We start from the raw sequence: 13,437 nt of genomic DNA on the forward strand, positions 1-13,437 counted from the left end.
GAGACCACATAGAGAGAATGAGGCCTGAGACTACAAGGAAAGGACAGCCTCACTCATTTCATGATACCAGCTATACTGAGACTTCTAGCTGTCCCTACCTAGGCACAAGGCATGTAATGGGCCATCTTGGACAGTCCCACATCCAAATTAAACTTCCAGATGTTTGCAGCCCCAGACATTGTCCCACTGCAATGGCAAGAGAGCACCCAAACAAAAGCAAAGAACCATCTTGCTGACCCCTCTCACCCACAGATCTGTGAAAGATAATAAAAATGGTAGTTATTTCAATCCACTCGCTGCTTGCATAGTTTGTTGTAAAATAATGGACAATGATAACATATTAAAAGAAAAAAATGTAATAGGTTATCTTTAAGCTTACAGAGAACAGATAACCCATTTGGAAAAAAATTTACATTTATTCATGATTTTAAAAAATTCTGAAGCAAAACTTGTGATCAGAGAGTTAATTTCCTTAATCTGATAAAAGGAATCTACAAAAAATTCACAACATCCATTATACTTGATAGCAAATCCCCATTTTGAGATAAAGACAAAAATGCCCACGATTACCACTTTTTTATCAGAATTATACTGCAGTTTCCAGTCAGTGCAGTGAGGCAAAGAAAATAAAAGCATAAAGATTAGAAAGGAAAACCAGAATTGTCACATTAAAATATTATTTTATATGTATGAAATCCCAAAGAAACCTCAGATACATTATTTTGATTAAGATATAAAATCTGGATAGAAAATCAATACACAAAAATCAGTTGTAGTACTATATACTAGAAACCAGAAAATAAACAATTAAAAGACAGCATTCATAATAGTATCAAAATATGTAAGAATAAGTCTAACAAGAGTTGCAAGACTTGAGTAAAATTATAAAATGTTATTAATAGGTATTAAAGAATACCTAGATAAATGATCATAGATTGGGAGCCTCAATATCATAAATATATAAATTGTCCTCTGAAGAAATCACAATGAAATTCCCCAATTTTTTTGCACCCAGTAAGCTGATTCTAAAACATATATGGAGTTTCAAAGGATAAATAAGAGACAAGAACACCATGAGGGGACATCTCCTACCAGGTATCAAGAGTGACTATTAAGTTAGTTTGCTGTATGGCAGCGGTTACATGGCAGTTTGGTAGGGAAAGGACAGACTTTAATAAATATTGTCAGGAAAATTGAGTATTCATGTACTTTTTAAAAGAGAAAAAATCACACATCTATTTTGCACAATATAAAAAAAGATTTTCACCAATTTTATTTTTCAAAAGATGAGAAAAAAATTACACCTGTTTCACACAACATACAAAATAATCCAACTTGTTTAGAATAGAAGAGGATAATAGGAGAGGATAATAGGAGAGGATATAGAACTTAGAAAGTAATATAGAGAAACATTTTCATGAGTGAAAAGTAGTAAAGAATGTCCTAAAACACAAAAAATGTTGACCCTAAGGAAAAGTTTACAGATTTTACTACATTTTAAAAGAACTGCTCACCAGAAAGATACTATTAAAAGATTGAAAAGATGAGCCATCGATTGGGAGAAGATATCTGAAACCTGTAAAACCAACAAAGGGCTCCTTTTAAGAAGATATGAAGAACTCTTCTAAATCACAAGAGGCACAACACAATAGAAAAATGTCTGCAACAGACTCCAGTATCTTCCTTTATAAAAGAGGAAACTCAAATGACCAATACACGCTGTACATGAAAAGGTGCTCAACCTCATTATGAATCTGGAATATGTATATGAAAACAAAAATGAAATACTCTTGCTTATCAGTTGACAAATCACTTTCAATTGAAAATACCAAATGTTGAGAGGATGCAAAATATTGGGAACCCTCATACACAGCTGGTGTAAATTTTACTTTTTTTGTTATCTACTCAAGCTGAAGACAGCCTATCCTCAATGATTTCAATCTCAGGGATATACTTTAAAAAAATGGGTACACACATGCCCTAGGATTATTGTAGCCTGTAATTGTGCAAATCTGGGATACCCATCCTGCATAGAATGGAAAAACTATGGCATATTCATACAATGGTATGCTATGCAATAATGAAAATGAACAAGCTACATAGATAAGTTTAACAAACATATATTCAACCCAAAGAAGCCAGACACAAAAATATGAATCTATATCCATAAAAGTTAAAAAATGAGCATTGTCGGGGATTCATTTATAAGCGGTAAAATTAAAAAGGAAACAAGGAAATCACAATGATAGTCCCTCCAGAAGAACAGGAGGGAGTTTTGATGGAGAGAAGCTCATGGACTGCTGGCCATGATCTTTTGCCAGCTGGGGTTGGTAATTATATTGGTATTTATTTTTATAATTATTTCAACTAACTACAAAATGTGTGTATATGTACTTTTCCTGTGTGTTTGTTGTATTTTATAATAAATGAAACAAAAATAGTACAAAATCAAGGATGTGTACACAAATATTTCGTTATAAAGTATTAACTATAACTATGTTTATTATAGAGGGAAACTCCAAACTTTGAATCACTACTTTGGATTATGTAAAAGAATGAATCAAATACATCACTGCACACAGAAGAGAGTTTACACAGCCTCTAGAAATTGTAGAATATTTCATGGCTTCTAAAGATAATTGAGATATATATTTAGGTGGGAGATGATGTTGATTATACATTATGCACAGATATTTCAATGTTTTAAAACAAACTTTGAATGCTAATATATGAAAAACGATCGGGAGAAACACATTATAATGTTAACTATGATTCTATTTGCGTGGTGACTTTATGAGCAATTTTTGTTTTCTTTGTTTTGCTCATTTGTATAGTTTTAATTTTGAGCAATGAATATGGATTACTTTTGAAGGAAATAAAAGGAGACAATATATTCTACTGGGAAACAAACAATAACGAAAAAAGAGCCTAGAGATCTCATAATGGAAATAAGAAATGTGGTATTCGTTAATATGTGTATTTGGAAAACACCTGGAATCCTACCAGCTGCGATGAGCCCATTTGAATATAACTTTTCCCTACTAGTGGCCACCCACTTGGTTCTCCTTTCCTAGCAGGCGTAGCTCTGATAGTGAAATCAAATTCTGGCTGTCTGCTTTGGAAGTAAGTAGGGCAGTGGGGTGGGGGAAGGTGAAGGGATCCTCTGAGAACAGCCTGCTCGTAATTGAAAGGAAGTGAAAATCCTCCACATGTTGCAGGGAGAGCTGGTAGATCATCCCCCAGTTCTCCTCCATCTGTTCTGCTGCCTCTTATAGAAACCAAGACAGGAAAAATGAAATGTACCTAACACAGGAAATGAGGGTAGTCATTTGAATGATACAGTATCAGAACCCTGGAAAGTGTTTTGGGCAAGGTGGGCAGTGAAACAAAAGGCACCAATCATAGCGCTCAAATCTGATCTCACACTGGGAAAAAGTAGGTACCTAAAGACCCCAAACGATGGAGAGTGGGGAGGACTCGAGTCAGCGCACACACATTCCCAACAGCCAGGTGGGTTTAACCGCTGCATAGCTGTTAGCTCCTCAGGGTGGAATTTCCCAACTGCTAAGCCATGGCATGCTGGTTTTCCCTATGCTACTGATCCCCTCAGCCCTAGAGGTAATAGCCTCACCTCCGGGCCAGCAGTTCTGACGGCAGGCACTTCATAAATTAGTGAAATAGAGGAATTCACAGAATACTTCTATAGCAGGTAAAGAAAGTAAGAAAACATTAAGTGGAAAAAGGATGTTAATAGTCATTAGCATACTATGATTTTTATTATCCTTTTCCATGTGTGTCATGACATATAAAGACCTGGGAAGCATTAGAACTACCATAGATCATCCTCTCATTCAATAAAGTACAAAAAAAAAAAAAGAAAGAAAAAAAAGAAGGGCCAGGGGGTGGGAGTTGGAGAGTGGCTTATAGGTCAACGTACTATTTTTCAATAGAAGGCCAGTTACTGTTAATAGGTGTGCTATAAAATAAAAAGGAGTCAGATGAATTTGGGGAAAACCAAGTTTTTTAAAAGGTATATGTCATTTCAGGAATTCCTAGGGCCTGTAACTGACAAAAATATATTGTGACTTTCCAGAAGTAGAAATAGCATAGAATTATTGGGCCAAAGTTTTTCGACCATAGAATATCACCTGAGGAATATGCTTTGCAAATTGCTACAGTAATCTCTCACTGCTGCACCCACGCTTCACTGAATGTGTGATATAGAACGGTTTTGATCCTCTCCCACCTGATGATGATTGTCCCCACACTGGCTTTTTTTCTTTTATTTATGGCAAGTCATCGGCCTGATAAAGCTGAAACTACTAATGGGCTACTCAGGGGCTTTCATCCACCTGAGTCCAAAGCCTTTGCAAAATGACTTCCCGGAGCTCAGAGGCAGTCTGTTGCTGGAGCAGTTAGCACTTTGCCAGGAAATAGTTTGTCTTCGTTTTCAGTGTATTTTTCATTTCTCAGAAGAAAGAAAACAAATAGTCTCAAGTAAATGAATAGAGAAACGTGCAGAACTATCTTTAAAATGGCATCGCCATGACTTTGCCAAATAAATGAAGATATATTTTAGACATGTATACTCGCTTTACATATAACTGTGATTTCTTGTTACTTTGCTGATTTTCTTTGGAAATGGAATATAAATATTCAATCAGAGGGATTGTTCTGTTGATGAAGTCCAGTTAAGTTGTAATAAGAACTAAATTGATTAAGAACATAGGGCTAAGAATCATGTAGCCTCTTAACCTCACTTTTTCTAGGCTTCCAGGTAGCCCTTTATTTTGCAGGAATGGGAACTCCAGCCATCTGAACAGAATGCATATGAAGTCTGCATGCCAAAAGAAATAGAATTTTGCATTTATTTTCTATTTCTACTTCCACTTGGAAAGTATCCTTTCCCCTCAAGAAACACATTTAAAAGGTTACAAAAGGGGCTTTCTGTTTGGGGCCAGAACCAGAAAAGGAAAGACAATGGAGAAAAAAAATATTAGCTCAGCTTTTCCAGACTTGAAATAATGTGTGATTTTTGTAGTTTCTCCAACTTTTGAGACTAGGTCTGGTAGAATGCTTAATTCTTTCAGCTGGCGAATCACCTTTCCTTTGTGGGGATATTAATGTCAAGTTAAAATTTCTCCATATGAATAAGGAAAAAAACATGTGAATACAGCAGAGCTGGGACTAGATTGATAAATAAAATCATTCTGTCCCTACCCCCATTAATTCTCCCTTTCACCATTTGGAGGTCCTGTGGGCTGAAGCAGTACATCATTTAAATAGTACCTTCAGGTGTTTCACTGAGATCTAATTAAAATTGATGTTGTCATCTGGTGTTTCCTTGTGCAATTTGTCTAGCTCCATGCAAATTGCAAAACAGAGCTCTCTTCATTAGGACTTTGTCCTTCAAGAAACTACCCAAGATTTCCTTCAGGTGCTCCAGAAAACTATTTGACCAGTTGGGAAAAAAAAAAACTTAAGAGTCACTAAGTTCACTGATTTCCTTGGCAGGATATCCAAGTGGTCCCTTTGAATGGATCTGCTGTGACAGGTAAGGCAGTATCCCCCAAGACTTTCCATTCTATAATTGAATTTTTTTTAAATTTCTTACGATTATTTGTTCTCACAAAATATATGTATCAGTCTCATACTATGAACCTTGGATATAAGGCTATGTATAGGCAACAAGACCCCATCCTTTGGTGGATCTCAGAATAGCAGGAAGATAGCTATCAACTAGTAATTAAAAATAACACATAATGAAGGCATCAGGAAGAAGGAACTGGTGCTGTGTGTTTAACATAGGGGTCAGGAGGGCCACTTCCCTGAGGAAAGGAAATCAAGATACCTCCAGAAGGATACTGAGTGGAGATGGGGCTGGAGAGGGTACCACACTCTCCAGGTATGTGCTGTGTATCATCGGAATAACAAAGCTGGACATTTGCTTTCTATCCTTCATGCTTTCGTTCAAGTTTTGCCTTTAGATTTACAAATTAAAGACCAATTTCCCCTCCTAGAAGACTATTAATAAGTTTGTAGCTATGGTCCTTTCTTTTGTGTTTCTTTAGAAAACAATGATTTTAAAATAAAAGCTACCTTTTATTAAACATTCACATTGTGTCAAGCCCATTGAATTCTCACAAATGTTTTCATTTTATCAACTTTTGAGAGAAACTGGAGTTCAGAAGTTTTACTCAACTAGGCAGTGGCCTAGCTAGGAATCAAAGCCAGATCTAAGACATTCAAGTATCTGATTTTAACCACTTTACTGGGGTTTTTTCTTCATGTTCACATCTACAAACCACTTCATCAAAATGATATGGGGAAGTGTTTGTTAAAAAGAGTTCCAGGCCGCCCCCCGCAGCTGTTTTGAGTCTGAATCTCTGAGGATGTGGACTGGGAATTTGCAGTTCAACAAGTTCCCCAGGTGCTTCCCATGCATTTGAGAATCAGTGCACTCCACACAGCTATGCACTTGTAAGACAGAGATGTGGGGGAGACAGACCACTGCTAAGGCAGTTTACTGTACTCTTGTCCACGTTCTTGGATTGCTCCCTTGGCCATTTGATGAAATACTACAATGTAGAATGATTATGATTTTCAAACTGCAAATAGTTTAGCTTCACATTTTGGCAAGATGTCTAGGCAGGGTTCACAGAAGAGCTGCTTATTCAGGCTTCAGCCAAGCTGTGAAAAGTGAGGCCTTTTCAGAGGAAGTGAGATAAGACAAAAACTTAAAAAAACAAACATTCTGAGGTGGTGTTTAAAAGGCCACCAGCAAAATCTATAGCCTAGCTAGAAGTGAGCTAAACAAACACATTACTGGGCCATCCAGGAAACATGAAGCAGATGCCTGGAAGTGGGATGTGTGTTTTCAACCTGGGTAGAAATATCCCGGGGAGTGATGATATGGAATCATACACAAAGTTCAGATCAAAACAACAAGGGAGATTTGCAATGGGCAGTGCACCCAGGATGGACAGGAGATGTTCCAGTCAAGTGGTTCAGAGCAAGTTCAGGATAGGAGGGAGACCTGTGTCCAATCTCGCTTAAACTTATACGCCTTCATTTGCACCTCCTCATGGAATTATCTCATGGCCGCTATTTGAAAAAGGAATGGCAGTGGAGACCTAGTGGCTAGGGCCAAAGCTTCAGAGCTTTTGAATAACGAAAAAATTGTGGTGCTGCCTACTCTTTCCCGTTACATAATATAAGATAAAAACAATACCGATTCAGCAACATTCCAAGTTTTCCTCTGAGACTCATTCAATGCTTTTATAGAAATGCAAACTACCAATTTCTTGAAAAAAAAAAAAAAAGGATTTTGTGTGCTTTGCTAGTGCCCTCCACACAAGCTTAATTCAGTGAGATAGTGTTCAGTAAAGTGCTTAGCAAACTCCCTGGCACAGAGGAGGCACTCATGCATTGCTAGTTATTATTATTTTTAATAATAGCAATATATGTTGGCAATTACATTTACTATGGTTCCCTTCCCTTTAAAAGGACGCTAAAGCTCCCCTTCTATGGACGCATTTTTACTAGTGTTTTACCTTTTGGTATTGTTTGAACTTGGCTCTGCAGCAGTGGAAGTTGCCCTTAACTTTCCATGTAGGCTTCTGTCCTCAAATTCAGATTCCAATTCTCTGGTACAGTTTCCTACAGAACTCTTTCTTTCCCACATTTCCCTGTTGCATCATAACATTTAATTAGTTATCATTCTTGCTTGCTTTTAATTAAAGAAATACTGTGCCCTTCTTTGAATCATTCACTGAATGCCATCTAAACTCTTGGTATTTATTTAGAAACTTGCATTTTGCGGAGTTTTTGTAACACAAATATTTGATGATTACAGTAATTCAAGGCCCTCTGTAAACAGAAGCTCATACCTCTTCTTTCCAAGTAGAAACCACACTGTAGGAACTGCAACAGTGCAGAACTTCCTATCATCCATGATGACGCACCAGCCTTTCCAACTCCATTATCTAGAGCTGTGGTTCTCAGTCAGAGGCAACTTTGTCTCTCAGGGGACGTACACAATGTCTAGATACATTTTGATTTCCATGATTGGGAGGCAGAGGTAGGTAGAGGCCAGGGATGCTGCTAAACCTCCAAAAATGCACAAGAGAGTTTCTCACAACAAAATTCTCTGAACCAGAATGTCAACAGTGTTAGTGCTGAAGTTGAGAAACCCATGTCTGAATTGCTCCTTAACCCCATGATCAAATATCTCTGTTTTTTGGGATTGTAAGCATGCTAAAAGAAAAAGCTGGCTGAGTGCGGTGGCTCATGCCTGTAATCCCAGCACTTTGGGAGGCTGAAGTGGGCGGATCGCTTGATCCCAGGAGTTCAAGACCAGTCTAGGAAACATGGCAAAACCCTGTCTCTATTAAAAATACAAAATATTAGCTAGGCCTGGTGGCATGCACCTGTGGTCCCAGCTACTTGGGAGGCTGAGGCGGGAGGATTTCCTGAGTCTGGGAGGCAGAGGTTGTGGTGAGCCCAGATCACGCCACTACACTCTAGCATGGGCAATAGAGAGAGACTCTATCTCAAAAAAAAAAAAAAGAAAAAAAAAGAGCTTAAAAATTTAATTTAGATTTTAACAGGGTATACCAATAGCTTTCTAAAGCAAAGTGCTTTTTAGTTTGTAAAATCAAATGTAAAATATGGTCCATTTACAATACAAATGATATCTTTTATACATAAGGTATTTTATAGTATGCAAAAACAGTCACATATCACATTTAAACATCACTTCAATCACATTAAAGAATTATACCTGGCATCATAACCATTTTATAGAAAGAAATTTATTTTTACGTATTGCATCCCTTGAAATGGCTTTTCAACTGTTGCAACACCTTAATTATTGAGGAGTCACCAACAAATGTGTCATGTGTCAAGTATTCTAGAAGAAAATAAAGGCAGGATGTAGGCTACACATGTGTCTTTCACTGGTCATGAGTGAATGAGTGAACTTTCCCAGGAGGAAATGGAATTTTAGGGACTGACTTGCAAGTGGTAAATTATATGGTATGTGTCACAATTGTGCCACATGCCTGATTTATAAACATCCACATTTTTGAAGGGCAAAGAATGAATTAGAAGTGATTTTCTTTCCTGAATTACCTTGTTTTATAGAAACTGGTACTGAGGGGGTGATGGTCATGAAAATTCCCAGCCTCTGATCTATTCTTTGTATAGCTTTTACTGTGCTGTGATCCATAGAGCATAACTCGAAAATTTAGTAAGAAAAGATCAGGGAAATCAGATGCTGAGCTGTTGTTCAGGTCCCCTTGGCAAACTAAACATATATGAATATAAATGTGTCAAGTTCATTAGACACTCAAAGGGCTCCCTTTGATTCTTGAAATGCCGTAAGGGCAGAAATCACTGAGAGAGAATCAGGCCAGAGACATGGCTCCAGAAGAGTCTTTGCTGAATGTGAAATGAGTTCTTGTCTCATTCAGGACTGGCATTGAACACATTACTTTTTGAACCCTGGCTTTAGGAGGAGGCAGGCTTGGGATAAAATGTCAGTTTGACTGCTTGCTAGTTATTGGAAATTGTTGAAGTTACAGAATGCTGCTGCTCCCTCACCTGCTAAGTAGAGATGATACTTCTTGGGGCAGCAATGAAGATTAAAGGTGTGATGTAATAGGCTTAGCATGGAATCTGAAATCCTTCTCAAAGGGGCTGTGAAGTTCTGATTTATGGCCCTTCTTGCTGGTATCTCTTTTTGTGATACTTCTTCAGTGTACATATATATTCACTCTTCCCTGAGCCCAATGCCACTGTCCTCAATCAGACCCTTAACAAGTTTTACAAACCTCCTGTGAATGTGATCAAACCCTACCTCTACTTACAAGCCTTCAAAGACTCTCAATTTTCTAAAAGAGCATCTTCCTTCGCCTGCCCATTCAATGTTGGGGCTCGCTCTCTCTCACACTCTCGGTTGCTGTACTTTATTAAAGATAGTATACATCAATGTTCATAGCAGCCCATTCACAATAGCCAAAAGGCGGAGACAACCCAAATGTGCATCAACAAGTGAATGGATATACAAAATGTGGTATATTCATCCAATGGAGTATTGTTCAGCCTTGAATGAAATTGTACACATGCTACAGAATGGAAGAACCTTGGAAATATTATGCCAAGGGAAATAAGCCAGCAACAAAAAAACTAATACTGCAGGATTCCACTTAAAGGTGGTACTTAGAATAGGCAAGTTCATAGAGACAGAAAGTGGTTACCAGGAGCTGGGATGTGGTGAAGGGGAAAGGGAGAGTTATTACTAATAGGTACAGAGTTCAGTTTGGGATAATGAATGTAAGAATTCTGGAGATAGATAGTGGGGATAGTGTATAACTATGCAAATGTACTATGCCACTGAACTGTATACTTAAAAATGGTTAAATAGTAAGTTTTATGTATATTGTTCCACAATAACTTTTTTTATTTTCTAAGAAAAAATTTTTAAAATTATGCTTAAACTTAATTTTATTGAATATTTATCATATACCAAATATTAAACTCATTTATGTAAGTTAATTTAATGCTTAAATTAATTTAAAGATTTTTAAAACTCTTGGATGTCAGTGATATTGTCATTACCAATAAGGAAACTGAGGCCCTTAGAGGTTAAGTAAGCCCAAGGTCACACAGCCAGGAAGTAGCAGAGCTGAAATTGAAACCCAGGTGTCAAGTTCCAAATTCTTAATCACCATGTTTACTTCTGTACCTAGTTACTGTGTATTGACAACTGCCATATTTTGAATCTCTAGCCCAGATCTAGAAAAATGACGATAATATTGATGCTTGATGAACATTATTTTGAGTCTCTTAAAAAAATTGGGAAGGAGTTCCTATAATCCTGATTTCAAGATGAGAAATCTGAAGCATAGGGAGGTTAAATAACTTGTTCAAGTTCATCCATCCATGGCAGAGCCAGGATGTAAACCCAAGGCAGTCGAATTTAAAGCCATATCCTTAATGTAACTGTCTCCAGTGGTCCACAAGTACCTTATCATAAGATAAACATTTTTCCCCAACATTTTTATGTTTCTGAACTGGGGATCCATCTTACAACATATTCCTAGTTCAGTGTTTTCTCTGCACTTTAGCTTGATGAACGGTGTCTGTAGAACTCGGGAAATAAGGAATGTAGCAGATGCACAGGATCAGTTTGTTAAAATGTGATCTGCCTTACAATGACGAAAAACTAGCCCTTAGGTACAGATCTAAATGAAAGAATCAGGAACTCGGGTGAGTTGTGTGCAGGAAAGAATCTTCTAGCAGCCCTCACTGAGATGCCCCTGAGGTCAGGAAACCTTGGCTATCCAAGAACAGACTTGGAGAATATGCCTATGTGATTTTAGAAAGTTTAAGCCATTCTGGCGATCATTAAAAAGTCAGGAAACAACAGGTGCTGGAGAGGATGTGGAGAAATAGGAACACTTTTTACACTGTTGGTGGGACTGTAAACTAGTTCAACCATTGTGGAAGACAGTGTGGTGATTCCTCAGGGATCTAGAACTAGAAATACCATTTGACTTAGCCATCCCATTACTCGGTATATACCCAAAGGATTATAAATCATTGCTACTATAAACATATATGCACACGTATGTTTATTGCGGCACTATTCACAATAGCAAAGACTTGGAACCAACCCAAATGTCCATCAATGATAGACTGGATTAAGAAAATGTGGCACATATACACCATGGAATACTATGCAGCCATAAAAAAAGATGAATTCATGTCTTTGTAGGGACATGGATGCAGCTGGAAACCATCATTCTGAGCACACTATCGCAAGGACAGAAAACCAAACACCACATGTTCTCACTCATAGGTGGGAATTGAACAATGAGAACACTTGGACACAGGGTGGGGAACATCACACACTGGGACCTGTCATGGGGTGGGGGAAGGGAGGTGGGATAGCATTAGGAGATATACCTAGTGTAAATGATGAGTTAACAGGTGCAGCACACCAACATGGCACATGTATACATATGTAACAAACCTGCACGTTGTGCACATGTACCCTAGAACTTAAAGTATAATTAAAAAAAGAAAGTTTAAGTCATTCTATTTACATTTTGGTTATCCCTGTTGTAGCCACCTTTCTCTATGGCATGTGCTTCTTTCTCTTCTCAGGGGCAATCTCTGCCTCTATTACTAAGAGCTGAGACTCCCTGTGGCCCCTGGTTCTTTTCATGGGTAGCACCACCTTGCCTCAACTCACACTGTTGCTTATTTGCCAGTTCTACAGCTGCCCTCAACGACTGCAGAAAGTAGGACTGAACATCTTGGAGTTCAAACACAACAAAAGATCTAAATCCGTGACCTCTGTAAAGATCCTAAGAGATGCTGTGGAATGCAAACTCCATCAGTGAATCAAATCTGTTGTGTTCTGAAAGTTATCTAACAACCATGAATCATTAGGCATCATAACCGAGAGGTGGACCAATTTTCTTGCTGTAAAACCAGCTTTTCATAAAAATAGGCATTCTTGATGCCATGGGCAGAATTAAATGACCTGAATGCAACTATGCAACAAAAGAAAGAATGGCTAAGACTTTTTACCAGTGATTTTCTTTCTTGGAGAATATCTTGCATGTTTCCAAATTTAGATCTGGAGAATTTACTTGTAATAATAATTAGACATTACCACGACAACGGCAATGTTTAAAAATTGCTAGTAGCAAAAGAAGTCACTTCACAAGGAAAGATTTTGTTGATAAAATAGATGTAATTTTCAAGGTATACAAAATATATATGGTTACCTTAAAATATCCTAAAACCTTTCCAATTATTACTGATAATGTAAATCAAAAATGAAGTAGAAGCAGGGGTGGTGGCTCACACCTGTAATCCCAGCACTTTGGGAGGCTGAGGTGGGCAAATTGCTTGAGGTCAGGAATTTGAGACCAGCCTGGCCAACATGGTGAAACCCCATCTCTACTAAAAACACAAAATTCATCAGGCATGGTGATGCACACCTGTAATCCCAGCTACTCAGGAGACTGAGGCAGGAGAACTGCTTAAACTCAAGAGGTGGAGGTTGCAGTGAGCCAAGATCGCACCATTGTACTCCAACCTGGGCGACAAAGCAAGACTCCATCTCAAAATAAAAGATTAAAAAAGAAAAAAAGCAGTAGAAATTTCAATGTGATGGAGCCACAACAAATTTACAGGTTGACCTGACTGATATGTGACTCTGTTTTTGCATACTATAAAATACCTTCTATGTATAAAAGATATCATTTGTATTGTAAATGGACCATATTTTACATTTGATTTTACAAACTAAAAGCACTTTGCTTTAGAAAACTATTGGTATACCCTGTTAAAATCTAAATTAAGGTTTTAGGTTTTTTTTTTTTTTTTTTTTTTTTTTTTTTTTTTTTTTTTTTTTTTTTT

General features: G+C 37.5%; 1 long non-coding RNA gene across 5 annotated transcripts in view; it reads left to right on the forward strand.

Moving 5' to 3' along the window:
- Positions 1-13,437, forward strand: part of LOC108531534 (uncharacterized) — a 373,151-nt gene that overhangs the window by 313,946 nt on the left and 45,768 nt on the right. Inside the window, exon 2 of one of the 5 annotated variants that reach the window (XR_001886198.1) lies at positions 5,515-5,554. The exons of the other annotated variants lie outside the window; for them this stretch is intronic. This is a non-coding gene — a long non-coding RNA (uncharacterized LOC108531534). The remainder of the gene's footprint in view (positions 1-5,514; positions 5,555-13,437) is intronic. 5 annotated transcript variants of the gene reach the window in all.

This window comes from Rhinopithecus bieti, unplaced genomic scaffold (assembly GCF_001698545.2).
Source record: "Rhinopithecus bieti isolate Rb0 unplaced genomic scaffold, ASM169854v2 scaffold_8601, whole genome shotgun sequence".
In the NCBI taxonomy this organism is placed as follows: Eukaryota; Metazoa; Chordata; class Mammalia; order Primates; family Cercopithecidae; genus Rhinopithecus; species Rhinopithecus bieti.